The following is a 15,344-nucleotide window of genomic DNA, read 5'->3' as shown; positions in this document are numbered from 1 at the left end:
AGGAAACAAACGAAGTATTGCAATACTTAGCTTTTAGGCACACTGCAACTAAGTAGAATCTTCAGCCATGTTCGGCAGTGAGGCTATCTACACAATGTATGGGGAGAGTTAGGTATCTATGCATTGGATTCACACAAGCCAGCATGGCACTGGTTGCTGAGCAGGGAGCCACCTAAACTAACCAATAGGAAATGCTGAGGAGAGGGGTATGGCCTCTAAGCACACTACTAGATTGGGCCCAGCTGGGGGAACCTAGTTTGAGGACTGCACCAGGGTTTTGGCAGCTTTGCATGCCCACTGGCAGAAGTTTAGGTGCCTACAAGGTTAGGTAGCAGCTGAGCAGGGGTCTTGATCTAAATTTTGGACTTAGGTGCCTACATCCCTTTGTGGATCTAGCCATTAGTAACTATAGGCCCAGTCCTGCAACTGCATGAAGGCAGGTGGACCCGTGTCACACAGTACAAAGGGCCACGTGCATAGTAGCTGGTGCAGGAGCTGGGCTTGACTAAAAATCAATCTTTACTGCTAACGGAGAACTACAGCTGTTTTTTCATGGGAAAAGAACATATTACAAATATGAATTGCACCAATACACCTTTTAGATGAGTAGAGCAGTTACATTAAAGTAGCAGCATGTTAATGTGTGAAACAAACTATTGCATCTTTCCAGTCAGGTTGAATATGTAAAGCTAAATAGCTGGGGTTTTTATAACTGCAATATGTAAATACTGTCTAAATAGGCACACATAGGAAGAGGTAATATTTAGAATCCAGGAACAAATTAGAGAACAACATAAGAACTTAACTGAACTGTTAGCAGTAGGAGTTCTGAAGTTCTGTAGAACTCTACCCCTAAAACTCTTCAGTAGAATATCAAGTGTTTCATTGCTTGGCTGTTGACAGTTTACAAACATTACATCATCACAACAATATCTCATTGGCTAGTCTGAGGCTAGGAACCTGTTTATATCAGCATCTGGAACAGTCATTTACAAATTAACCCATTTTATTGATGCCTCACAAGACCAAAGAGTTATTGGGAGAGGAAACAGAAACCCTCCTAAGCTTTGCCTCAAACCTTCATTTTGATGACATTAACCATTTAAATGTACCCATTCCCTCCCTCATCTCTAGCAAATGGAAGGGGGGAGGGGAATGTAAAAAAGTAAAGTAAATACTAGTTATGCTATCATATTAAAACAGTATATAGCAGATTATTCATTTCTAAAAAGCAAATTCAATTAATCAATTGATTTTACAGTTTAGATTCATTCATGATGTAAAAAAATGTAAATATACTAGTAGGCCTACTTTTTCACAACCACCACCAGTCTTCTTGGGATGAAACTCCAGTTTATAAAACATTTACTTTACATCTTAAGTATAAATCATATTCTACATTCTTGAAGACATTTAACATGTGGTTTAATCTTGTGTGATGATGCTCAATAGGTCCAGTTCCTGAAACATTAACTTCACATTTGGCATTTTATTTTCAGGCTCATGCTTTCCAAAAAACAACTACAAAGATTTCCAGGAAGATGTGGTGGAAAAACACTAAAATGATGATAATTATTGGCGTTGTTCTCCTTGTTATTTTAATGTTTATTGTTCTCCTAGCTACAGGTGTTATTCCAACATAAACTTTTAAAACTATTTTCTTGCAAAGTATGAAATTTTTATAAATTTTAAAATTATTCTAGAGCACAAATATTTGCTTTGTCATTGTGTGTATTGTTCAAGAACTACTGAACTATTAATACTTGGTTGCTTGCATTCTTTATAGTAACCTACTACAGTATTTTCATCCAAAGATCCCTGAGGGAGTGAGTGTGGTGTCATTTTCTCCATTCTAGAGGTACTTAAACAGATTCAGTGAGGTTAAATGATGTGTTTAAACCACATGCTGTAATCATGGATTGCTTAACTATTAGCTCACCTGCATACATGAGTAATTTAAAATTTTGAATGTACAAGTGTCACAACTCTTCCCTAGCTCTATTTTCCTGTGTGAGAGAAGCATGCATATTAAGGGAATTGCAGTAACTATTTTTCTTCCCCCCTTCCCCCATATTGTCTAGCATCCTATGTGTAGGGTCGAACACGTGTACGGTTCTTCTTACTTAAACTAAATGCATGCAAAACATAGTGTGTGGCAGGTGAGAATCTTGGTTGTACAGCTGGGGCAATGATGGTCACATCAAGTCAGTGGCAGAAGCACCATTGGAACTCATGACTCTTTAATCCCAGTCTACAGTCTTGTCTTCTGTGCAAATCACTTTAAGGTCTCCCCCTCTCAGATTTTTTGCATTTCTGATTGCAATGTAGTTTGTGAAACTGCAGGTGACTAACCTAGACTTTGAAGGAAGTGAAGTTGTGCATAACAACTTTGAAAAATGTCAGATCTTTTGATTGCAGCTAGCCCTGCTGCTGCTCTACTTCATTTAACTGTGTGAATCTGTATATTTCTGTAAGTGTAGTGCTTATCAAGAAGTGATGGTGGTAGGGGGGTTTTGGAGGGAGTGACAGGTGGTTTGCAGGAGAAGGTAATTATGTACAGGTGAGCCCCCGGGCTTCTGTACTTAGCTACTCCTGTCCACTGCCATTAGGGATTTCAAAGGTGGCTGCAAGAAGAAAGCAGCAATTAAGGGATAGCTGCCTGGACCCCCATACTTCTTGGAGTGGGCCCCATCCTTACTGGTCCCACTCATTAGTGCAGGATGGTGATAAGTATTGGCTAACACTTTACCCCTCTGTGGCAGCCATGAGGCTAGCTTCTGCCCTTACTTATGCCAGGAGGAAGCTCCAGTTACCTACTGCTTATCAAACTCTGGGTGCCAGCACTTGCTCATGATTTGCAGAGCTGACTGGGCCCAAGGTGACAGATCTCCTTCTTTCCAGCTGCAGCACTGCAATGAGTAATAGCAAAAAATACATTTCCATGTAATCGATTTCAGCCATAGCCACAAAGATGTTGTGTGAGCATGAAACACTAAAGATGGTAGTCAATACTATGAAAGGTTCCCTATCAGATATGAGGGCAGGGATTATTTCTGATTTGCACTGGGGCCTTCCATGACAGCCTCTCTCTGCTAATTCCTCTTCACCTTCCTCTTCAAAGAAAAATTGATCAACCACAGAAGGGTGTTCTCAGATGCAGATTATCTTAAAAAATCCTTAAGAGGTATGTTTAATTTATATACAACTTGCAATTTTGAACACTTACCCATAATATAACATCTATGCACTGGCGTAGGGACATAGCTAGGCTGTTCAGTACTTGCCTTTTAGATCACTTTCTGATTTTCATCTTGACACTTGTTGCTTTATTTAGATTCTGTCCTTGTTAAAGATTTGCTTTAGTTTCCTATACTGCACCTATCATCATGGAACTATGTGCATACTTAGTGAGAAATGAGAGAAATCACTGGCTCTTAGCTCAGCATCAAAAGGGGAAGGAGGGAAAATGATGTTTATGACAATCTTTCTTTTTCTCCCCCACCGCTATTCAACACCTGCACATGATGGGACAATCTACAGCCACCTGTATTTGATCAACCACTAGCTCCCTCGCCCCATGCTGTCCCCCACAGCGCACCCTCCCTACTCTATATGTAGAGATGATGTAGCTGTGCAGATCCCAGGACATTAGAGACAAGGAATCTTTTATTGGACCAACTTCTGTTGGTGACAGACACAACTAGCTTTTGAGTATTCAGAGCTTTTCTTCAGGAGTGTCACAGTTAACTACAAGGTGGAACAGTTTGCTTAACATAAGTAGCATTCAAGATTAAGTAGCCAGTTAACACCTCTTCAGTCACAGAGGGTAAAAAAGGAGAAAAAGAGTTGGGTAGGGGTTTACTGGGTTACAGATTATTGCAATAAATCATGAATCCATGAAGCTGACTGACTATGCCAATGTTATGGGCCATCTTCAAGACTAATTTCTGCAAAAAATGCACCACAAAGCCAGTGATATACATGAGATGAATTGGTATTTTTATACTCTGGACAGATAGCCTAAACTCCCTCTCAGATCTCCACCACAACTTCAACCACCACCCACCTATTAAACTCTCTAGAACAGCGGTTCTCAACCAGGGGTATGTGTATCCTGAGGGGTAGGCAGAAGTCTTATAGGGGATACATCCACTTATAAAACTAGGCAAAATATCTAGATAACAGGCTACAAAAAAAGTCAGTGCAAATCAAAATTCCATACAGAATGACTTTATACTGTTCTATATACTATACACGGACATAAGTATGATAGTTAAATATTTATTTATTTCATAATTATATGGTAAAATGAAAGTGTGTCTGTGAGAAACAAGGTTACTTACCAGTAACTGATGTTCTTTGAGATGTGTTGCTCATGACCATTCCACTATAGGTGAATGCATGCCACTGTGCACGGTTCCCGGAACTTTTTTCCCCTTAGCAGACCCTGTGGGGCCGGCTCCAGCACCCCCTGGAGTCCCACGTACATGCTGCGGTATATGAGGCACTGCCAGCCCTACGCCCCCTCAGTCCCTTCTTTGTGCCAACTCTGGCAGCGGGGACGGGGAGTGGGTTGTGGAATGGACATGAACACATCTCGAAGAACAACAGTTACTGGTAAGTAACCTTGTTTTCTTCTTCGAGTGTTTGCTCATGTCCATTCCACTATAGGTGACTAACAAGCAATACTTTGGAGGTGGGTAGGAGTTACCGGTGAGCTGCACTCAGCACGGCTCTGCCGAATCCCGCGTCCTCTCTCATCTGCTGAATGATGGCATAGTGGGATGTGAAAGTATGCACTGATGACCAGGGGCGGTCTCCAGGAAGGCTGTAGATGAGGCTTGAGCTCTGGTTGAGTGTGCTGTGATGATGCCCGGAAGCGGCACCCTTGCCTGCTTGTAGAAAAACTTGATGCACCATGTAATCCATGAGGGGATGCGCTGGGTGGAGACAGGTGAGCCTTTCATCTGGTCTACCACTGCGACGAAGAGCTGCGTCGATTTCCGGCATGGCTTTGTACGCTCGATGTAGAGGGCCATAGCTCATGTCACATCCAGCGAATGCTATTTCCTCTCCTCCTTTGAACCGTGTGATTTGGGGAAAAACACAGGGAGAAAAATATCCTGGTTACAATGAAATTGGGAAACCACCTTGGGCAGGAAGGCTGGGTGCGGCCTCAACTGCACTTTATCCTTATAGAATATTGTATAAGGGGCTCCGAGGTCAAGGCCCTAATTTCAGAGACCTTCCTAGCTGAGGTAATGGCCACCAGGAAGTCTACCTTCCATAAAACCATGAGCAGAAGGCATGAAGCCACGGGTTCAAAGTCTTGAGAGAACCAGGTTGAGATCCCAAGGAGGCACCGGGTCGTGGACCTGTGCATACAGCCTCTCCACCCCCTCGAGGAACCTGACCGACAGGGATCTCCCTTCTAGCGGCTGATGGAAGGTTGAAAATGGCTGCCAAGTGAACCTTCAACGAGGTCAGTGGCAGATCCTAGAGCTTTAGCTGGAGCAGGAACTCCAGGATCGCCTGCAGAGGCGAGAGGCTGGACGGAATGCCCCAGGACTCTGGCCAAGAGGTAAACCATTTCCACTTAGCCTGATACATGACTTGTATAGAAGGTTTCCTGCTGCCCAGCAGGACTTGTTGGACCTGCACCAAGCAGGCTCACTCTCTCTCTGTCAGCCACAAAGCCTCTAGGCCGCGAGGTGCAGGGAGTCCAGGTTCGGGTGCAAGAGGCGACCATAGTCCTGGGAGAGAAGGTTGTGCCATCTCGGGAGTTCCATGGGTGGGGCGATCGAGAGATCCAGCTGCATGCTGAACCACTGCTGTCTCAGCCAGGCCAGAGCAATAAATATGATATCCGCCCTGTCCCTCTTTATTTTCAGTAGGACCTTGGACAGGAGCGGAATGGGCAGGAACATGTACATAAGGGTCTCCATCCAGTCGATGAGGAACGTGTTGGAAATCGACCCGGTCTCGCGACCCCGGAGCAAACAGAACCTCGGGCACTTCGCGTTCCAGGCCGACACAAATAGGTCTAGTTGGGGAACACCCCACTTTTGGAAGATCGTAGTCACTACCTCCGGGTGCAGTGACTAGTCATGGCAGGGTATAACTGACCTGCTGAGGCCATCCGCCTCGTCGTTGCTCACTCCCGGGAGGTGAGAGGCAGTCAAGTGGAAATCGTGCCTCATGGCAAAGTCTCACAGATGGGTAGCTTCCTCACAGAGAGCCGAGGAGCGTGCCCCTCCCTGCCTGTTTATATAAAACATAGCTGCGGTGTTGTCCGTCAGCACCTGCACCATTCTGCCTATCAGGAATTGGAGGAACACCATGCATGCTAGGCGAATAGCTCTCAGCTCCTTCATGATGTGTAGGCGCCTGTCCTCTCCCGACCAGAGCCCCTGAGTGCCTAGGTTGGCACTGATGTGGTCTCCCCATCCCACGTCCAAGGCATTGGAGATCAGGGTGACTGACCAGACCAGTTCCCTGAACGGAACGCCCTTCATCACTGCCATCGGAGACCTCCACCAGTCTCAGGAGACTAGGACAGGCAGGGGAAATGGGACCACCCAATTCAGTGGGTGTCTGCTCGGCACATATACCAAGGTCACCCACACCTGAAGCGGTCTGAGCTCAGACGAGCTAGTCTCACTACGTACGTGCAGGCCGCCATGTGGCCTAACAGCTGTAGGCAGTGCCTGGCTGTTATCATGGGGCATCGGTGCAGCTGGGAAATGAGAGAGACCATTGCCTCGAAACGTGGCTGAGGCAGGAAGGCTCTGGCCTGGGAAGTGTCCAGAGTGGCCCAATGCATTCTATGCGTTGCACTGGGGTTAGTGTGGACTTCTGTTCGTTTATGAGCAGTCCCAGCCTGCTGCACACGGAGCAAGTGAGGGTCATGATCTCCTGCACTTGGGACCTGGACCTGCCCCTGATCAGTCAATTGTCTAGGTAAGGAAAAATTTGCACACCCTTTTGCCTCAGGTGGACAGCCACTACCGCCATTCACTTGGTGAACAAACACCCTTGAAGCCGAAGATAGGCCAAAAGGCAGGGCTATAAATTGGTAATGGGAGCCAGCCACCGTGAAGCAGAGGAAGCGCCTGTGGCTGGGGAGTATGGACACATGAAAGTATGCGTCCTTGAGGTCGAGGGCGGCATACCGGTCTACTGGATCCAGGGAAGGGATAATAGAGGCTAGGGAAACCATGTGAAACCTGAGTCGTTTGACATATTTGTTTAAACGCTGCAGGTCTAATAGGGGTTTCAGATCCCCTTTCACCTTGGGGATGAGGAAGTACCTCGAATAGACCCCCTTTACCCTTGAGGAACCATAACCACCGCTCCTATGTTAAGGGTGTCCACCTTCTGTAAGAGGAGTTGCTTGTGAGAGGGGGTGTTGTTTTGGGGGGGAGGGAGGAGAGGAACTGTACGGCGTACCCCCCACAGACTATCCTGATGACCCAACGGTCCGACGTAATCTTTGTCCATTTGGGATAGAAGAGCCTTAACCTGTTCAGGAAGGGGGGGGGGGGGGGGCGGCGGCGGCGGATCCAAGAGAGCAGTAGGGGCGCCACCCTCGGGCACACCATCAAAACTGCCTCTTACGATTGCCCGACCCCCTGGGGAGCCCCTGCTGGGGGGCTGATTCTGTCTTCTAAACCCCCTATTTCTGTAAGGTTGAAAGGGCCTAGATGGAGGCCTTGGTTGCTGCTGCGCCTGGGGCCGTGACTGCTGCCTGAATGCCTGGGGCATGTACGGACCCAGGGAGTGAAGCGTGGCCCTGGAGTCCTTCAGACCGTGCAGCTTCACATCAGTCTGATCAGAGAATAGGGCCGACCCATCAAAGGGGAGATCCTGGATCGATTGCTGCACCTCCTGGGACAGGTCTGAAGATTGCAGCCAGGAGCACCTCCTCATGGAAATGACGGAGGCTATGGCCCTACCCGCCAAGTCAGCAGCGTCACTGGACATTTGAAGCGCTGCCCTAGCCACCATGATTCCTTCATCCAGGATGGTGGTGAAGTCTGTGGCCTGGTCCTGGGGCAGGGCCTCATTAAACCGCCTGAGGGAGTCCCACAAATTAAAATTATATCTCCCCAGGAGGGCCTGATGGTTGCAATCCTGAACTACAGGGCTGCTGTGGAATAAATATTTCTCCCAAACAAATCCAACTTTTTGTTGTCTTTGTTCTTGGGAGTGGAACCCGGCTGACCTTGCCTGTCCCGCTGGTTGGCTGCGTCCACCACCAGGGTTCCTGGGGCTGGGTGAGGAAACAGATACTCAAACCCTTCGGCTGGGACATAATACTTTTTCTCAGCCACTTTTGACGTTGGGCAACTGACAAAGGGGTTTGCCACAGGGCCTTTACAATTTTGAGGACCCTATTGTGGACTGGTAGGGCCATTCTTGCTGGGGCAGCCGCCTCCAGCACATTGAAGAGGGTATCATCGACCTCCACTAACTCCTTGATCTCCAGCCCCAAGTTAGAGGCAACCCTCTTGAGCAGCTCCTGGGTGCACCCTGAAATCCTCCAGTGGCGCCATGTGGTCCCGGGAGACTGCCTCGTCCGGGGAGGAGGAAGAGGACTGCTGAGGCGTGTCCTGCAGGTGTGCCCCCTCCTGGAGAAGGGATGCACCTGTGGAGGGTCCCTCCATGGGGTCTGACTCGTTGTCCGAGGAGTGGTGTCTATGGGCCTTCTCCTGGGCCGGGGGCACAGACTGCGCCCCTGCTGACAGGGTGGATTGGGGCCCCGGTCCCCTCTGGATGCCCCATGGGGCCCAATAAGGCCATTGCTGCAGCCATTGTCCCTAGGGCCAAACCAGGGCTGACTGTGCCACCTGCTGTGACACCTTGTGGGGGCGTTGGCTGTCCCAACGACTATCACCCTGTGGGACCCAGAGTCGCTAGACCAGTGGTGCCGTGGCTCTCCTCGGTCCCGGGTGTCGTGCTGTGCTGGAGACCATCCTCTCGACACCTCTGACCTGGAGGACGACGAGGACCGCCTCCGTCGCTGTGAATCGTGCCAGTGAGTGGAGGCGCGCTCCAAAGAGCCAGGGGTACTGGAGCGCCCTCTCGGTACTGATGACTTGCAGCACCGCTTGCCCTTCCATGACCCAGACCAGCGCCGCTCCGAACTCTGCAGTGCTGAGCCGGTCTCTGGCGACTGGGTTCCGTGTTGGGGACCACGCGATGCACGGTCTTTGCATGATGACTGGGTTCTGTGCCACCTTGGTGCAGGCGAACCCCTTGATGCTGAGTCCTCCAATGGTGACCAGGTTCTGCGCTGCCTCGGTGTGGGTGAACTCGGTACCCTGGATGCAGAGCCGGAGCTGTCTGAGCATCGCATGGTGGACCTCAACCAGTGCCGCCTCTTGGTCTGCACTGTCTCCGGTGCCGGGGACCGAAGTCGGTACCAAAAGGGGGTCTTCCGCATCCTGAGTTGAAGCAGGCCAGCTCGCCGATGCTGACCTGGAGCAACTGCTGGGGGAGCATCCTCGCTCTACCCCCGGTGGCCGTCTGGCGGGAGATCTTCCCTGTACTGGGCATCTCCACCGCCCTTTGAGGGCACCCAACATGGGCCTGACCCAGGACACCAGCCCCTTCTCCCTCAGCAGAGGGGGGTGGAGGTGGAGGTGGTGTGGGCAAGGCCAACAAGGCTCTTGCCGCCTGAAAAGTCTCCGGTGTTGATGGCGTTGGCAGGGGCACTCTCCCACTTCCAGGAGTGGGGGAGGCTCCCTGACCGGAGATGCAGGCACTGGAAAAGACTTGATGGGCCGTGGCCGGTGCATCTCCACACTCGACCGTCCGTACCGACGGCGCAGGGAAGTGTTCACGCTCCACGCGCTGTCTCTTCTTTGGCACTGGGGATGTTGCTTGGTGCCGAGTTGATCCCAGTGCCGGCGGTGCACTCTGCACCGAGATGATGCTCGGTGCCGTGGAGCGGGACAGCTCGGACGCCGGACAGAGCGTTGTCTCCATGAGCAGGGCTTTTAATCGGATCTCTTGGTCCTTCTGAGTCCGCGGTTTAAAAGCCCTGCAGATCTTACGTTTATCCTTCCTGTGCTTTTCCCCCAGGCACTTAAGGAACTGATTGTGGGGGTTGCTGAGCGGGAAAGCCTTCCCGCAGGAGGCACATGGCTTAAATCCAGGGCATGGCCCGGCCGCTCTTAGTCCCTCAGGGACTTCTTATCTAACTACACTTAACTACTTAAAACTAACTAAAGTACTTTGAATGACAGAGTTCAAAGAGCACTGGCTGAGAGTTAGGCTAGTTCCAGCAACCTCACGGGCGGAAAGAAGGAACTGAGGGGGTGTACGGCCGCCAGTGCCTCATACTGCAGCATGCACGCGGGACTCCAGGGGGCACCATAGCTGGCCCTACAGGGTCTACTAAGGGGAAAAAAGTTCCGGGAACCATGCACTGTGGCATGCACTCACCTACAGTGAAATGGACATGAGCAACACATCTTGAAGAAGAACTTGTATTTTTATGTCTGATTTTGTAAGCAAGTAGTTTAACTGAGGTGAAACTTGGGAGTACATAAAACAAATCAGATTCCTGAAAGGGGTAGAGAATCTGGAAAGGTTGAGAGCCACTGTTCTAGAACACTCCTGCTACAGCATCAACTTCCTGGATCAGCTTCATCACTGGAACCCTACAGACTATATAGAAGACATCCAGAAATCACCTTCAGAGATCCAGTAACCACCTCAAACACCAAGAAATCTGTCATCTATAGCCAGGTACTCAGATACCACAGAATATGCTCCGAGGAGAAAATCTGGGACACACACATTAACACGCTCAAAACCACCTTCACCAAACAAGGACACTCCACCACAGCAGTACATAGCTTCATGGATCAGGACATCCAATTACCCAGAGAGAACCTGATTCAATACAGAAATAAACGCCCCCCTCCGACTACACATCCCTAGTTGTCACCTACCACCCACACTGGAACCCATATGGGTTATCAATAAACAACTACATCCCATACTCGATGGGGACCACATCCTGAAATAAATCTTTCATGAAACCCCTTCTAACAACTCCGCAATCTCTCCAAGCTCATTATAAGCAAGCTTTCCAGAAACCCAAACACGCTAATTCAAAACAGCACCAGACACTGCCTGAACAGATGAAAAAAATATCAAATGATCAACACCCCTCCCAACACCCCTTTCAAGATCCCTGGGTCCTACACATGCCTATCACAACATGTGGTGTTCTTCATCCAGTGCACTAAATGCCCCCAAAACAACTATGTGGGTGTAATGAGACAATTATTACACTTTCGAAAGAACTCACAGAAAATGTATAAGACAAAAACAGCACATCACCTGTGGGTGAACACTTTTCAAAGTGATCACTCTAAATCTGACCTCGCAGTCCTCATCCTTGAAGGAAACCTGCACAACACCATCAAAAGATGAGCCTGGCAGCTTAAATTCATGATTTTTAGTGTCTAGCAAAATTATGGCCTGAATAGAGACATTGTAATAAGCCATAAATACCATCTATAACCCACTTAGTGCCCCCCTTTGCCCATTCCTACTCCCCACCCCCATGATGGGAGAGGAGTTAAACTGGCCACTTCACCCTGAAAGGTCCCTTGAAATGTGTTAACTACTTATGCTAAACACTCTGTTCCACATGTATTTAGCTGTGATAGTTTTCCAGACCTGAAGAGCTCTGTGTAGGCTTGTCTCTCTCATCAACAGAGGTTGGTCCAATAAATACCTCACCCACCTTGTCCCTTCCTATATTGATGTTTTTAAATGTGATGTAAGAGCATAGCCTGTCTTGCTACAGCTAGAACCCCATTGCTACTGTCTGACACTTCCCAACCCTCCCTGGACTGTATTTAAGGATGGGCTATGGAAATAGCAGTGCTGTTTTCTGGTCACTTACAGCCACACCCGTGTTCACAATACAGTAAATGATGTTTGACTAAACAGCTTGGCACATACAACACCCAACGCAGCCCTCTCTACGACCTTTCTTCTAATTGGGAGTTCCTTCAGGGATGCTGGGACAACTTTTTTAGTGGGGGTGCTGAGAGCCATTGAAGCAAACTGTAAACCCTGTCTACAATGGAAACCACTTCCAGCCAGGGGGTGTTCCAGCACTGATGGGTTCCTTACCTCCTGCCAACCAACAACTCTATTTACACAAAGACTGCAATGTGCCAGAGCAGATTGAGAAAGGCCAGCCTAGAATTTACAAGTGTTTTGTTGCCGATATACCCGTTCTGACTAGGTCAGGCCCCACCTACTTCTCCTGAATTAACTGCTAATAATACGTATATCTGACAGACAAATAGAGAGCAATGTAGCCTTTCAATTTAAGAGTGATGCCTTACCCTAGCTTTTCCCTTAAATGGAAACAAACAGCCCTATTATATTTTTAATAAATGTTTAAAGAGATTTGGGGGGAAAAGATGCAAAGTTAGAGCCTCCCTATTAACAATATCTAAAGGGTCACTACATAAAAAACCTGTCACCATTCATTGTTAAATAGCAAACTGGCTAAAAAACCAAAAAACAATACAACCTCCAGCTATACAGCTGCAAGGAGTTTTTGGGCAACTGAACTTGTCTTTGTTCATGAAAGGGCCTGCTGACTTGTCAAATTGTGGTTGGAAACTATTTGAAAATGCCAGGCTTTCCAAAACTTCTGGAAATAATAAAAGCACCTTGTAAACATAGATTGTGCTTATAGCTCCACCAAGGGGGAAAAACAAAACAAAACAGGCTTCAGATTTATATCCAGCTGAAGATTCCTAGGAGGAAAACCTTTATTTTTGGAAGAACTATGTACACAAAACCACATTTAATGTACAGGAAGAAAAATCACCAGCATGTCTCAAACTTAAAACAGAAAGCATGAGTGTAATTAATTGAACCACTCAAATACACTTACAAATTGAAACTGATCCTCTATATCTGAAATGCATTTAAAACAATTACAAGTAACATTTAAAATCCAACTACTGCTGTTTGCAGCTGTTACTAAAAGTGATGGCATGATACCATGTGATATCTTTAGCAAGAAGGCTATCAGTAGGCAAAGTAATTGCCAGCTGTAGTTATACTTTGCCACAAAAATTTTGAGAAAGTGATTCTTTACATTGCTAGAGCCAAAACAGTAAGTCTTAAAATGAATATATAGGGAGAACAAATGCTTAAGCTTAAGAAGTACTTTTCCAAGTTCAAAGCTGAATAACTCAGCAAAAAAAGATTTAAGTTCTTACAAAGCCAGAAAGCAAGGCTATGTAACAATCTGAGAAAGGAGAACAAAGCTAACTGATTTCTTCTCCAAGTCACTCAGATGAAATCCAGGATAGTTAAGTGGTTTCCAGAGACAATACAGAGAGTCAACATCAAACTTCTGCCAGGAGAAACCAATGAATTGTCTGCTTTAAACAAGTTAAATCACCTTGAATACTTCCTGTATTACTTTTCTTTTAGGACTAGCAAACTACACAAGAGAACGACAAGAGTAGAACTCTGAAGGGGCCAGTCTTCCTCTGTTTCTATTTCTGACAGTCCTGCTTCTTGGTGTCTGAGAAACAGAAGGAATTTATCAAGACACTTGTTGCTTCAGTGCAATTGCTTAATCTCATTCTTACAGAAAGGTTCTTTCCTCCCACGCCACAGGCTGAAACTCCCAGCACACAGAGAAAAATGGTAGGAGCATGTAATACTTTAACAATGCGGAAGCCTTTGAACCTACCTTCAATGTGTTGTCACCATATGCAGGAGGAGAAGTGCTTATGGTGAGGAAGAAAGCTGGATGAAAGACCAACATAAGCTTGTATAATTTGGTGGGCAAGTTAATACAAGGCACTATATAAGGGACAAAAGTTACATTCCAATGCTCAAGTGTATTTGGGAAATAGATGAAAGTCAAAGATGTAACAGGAGGCGGGAGAAGACTTACTAAAGATGTGAGAAAGTAAATTAACTGAAGTGACTGGGCAAGGGTCACAGTACACAAGCTAGTTCGGACCTAAGTTTTAAGTAAAAGGAAGTAAAAATACAAATTGCATAGCATCCTCCCTCCTATTTCTTTTTATGTTCTCCTGTTAAACAGATTTCTTTAGCCCAGAATTTGTCTTATATCTGCAGCAAGCTAAACACGTTTGGATCCTGTATAAGGAATATGGGCTGACAAAGACCCAGAAAAGGTTTTTGAACTTTGAAGCCGCAAGCTATTTTCAAGCCTTAGCAAGAAGCTGCCACTTCAGCAGTAGAGACTCTGCCTGCATACAGTCCTTACATAGAGTATTGGCTCTAACCAACTCCAGGAAGACTTCACAGGCAGAGATTAATTTTTCTCTGATACATTGTAAGGGGAAAAGCAGATATTCATCATATTAGGAGTATATATTGTTTAAAAAAAAAAAAAAAAAAAAAAAAAAAAAAAAGTCCAATTACTGTCTCCCTCTCTCTGCAACAACTATTAAAGTCACGTATTTAACATTAAAGGTTGCAGCCATTAGCCAGAATTGCAGCTTAGTACATCTAATCTACTCACAAGAGTGCTGTATACGTGCCACAGCACCAGTTCAATTTTCTATCGAATGTGCAACCTATGCGGTGACCACCCCTTTCACTAGTTGTCAAATTTGATTTACACTATTCCTTTTGCACGTGTCTTCTTGTGCATATAACTTTGACACTGACACCAGGAGAGGTTGTTGTGCCACAGCATGCGAAGGTACCATGAACACTACAGGTAACTATCACCCCTCCCCTCCCCCCAATTCATAATTTCATTCTTGAAACCTTCTTTTGGGTTGAAAAATTCTATGCTTGGTTTCAGCTCCAAGGAATTTTGTGAGGAATTAAAAATTGGCTAAGCAACTTGAGTTAGGCATGCCTTATGTAGGGTAAAGAAGTGTCATTATAAATAACCCAAATGCATGAACTTCAATGTCAGATTCTGTATGTAACCTGAGCTCCATCAGGTTAGTTCACCGAAGTTTGATTTTTTTTTTTTTTTTTTTAAAGTTAGGTAAGCAGTTAAATGTAGATTTACACATGCATCTTCTACAGCTTCTTTTAGCTTCAAGTTTCATTGAGCATAAACAATACTGAGTTTGAGAACAGCAGACTCATAAGTCAAGGTTCATGCAGATGAAAAGCAATATAGTTAATGCACAAGACAGTGATTTTAAAGTAGTATTACACTGCATCGCGCGCACACTGAAACTAACTTATCTTGCTACATAGAAGTCCCTATCACCTTTTAAAAAAGCTTAACTACATGAGTGCAAAGTTATGGTTGCCAATTTAAAGGCAAAATGCCTAAGTTCATAGTCATA

This window comes from Emydura macquarii, unplaced genomic scaffold (assembly GCF_026122565.2).
Source record: "Emydura macquarii macquarii isolate MOO-44397 ecotype Brisbane River unplaced genomic scaffold, CSIRO-AGI_Emac_v2 contig_1790, whole genome shotgun sequence".
NCBI lineage: Eukaryota > Metazoa > Chordata > Testudines > Chelidae > Emydura > Emydura macquarii.
The sequence above is the reverse complement of the archived record's forward strand: the minus strand, read 5'-3'. Positions refer to the sequence as shown.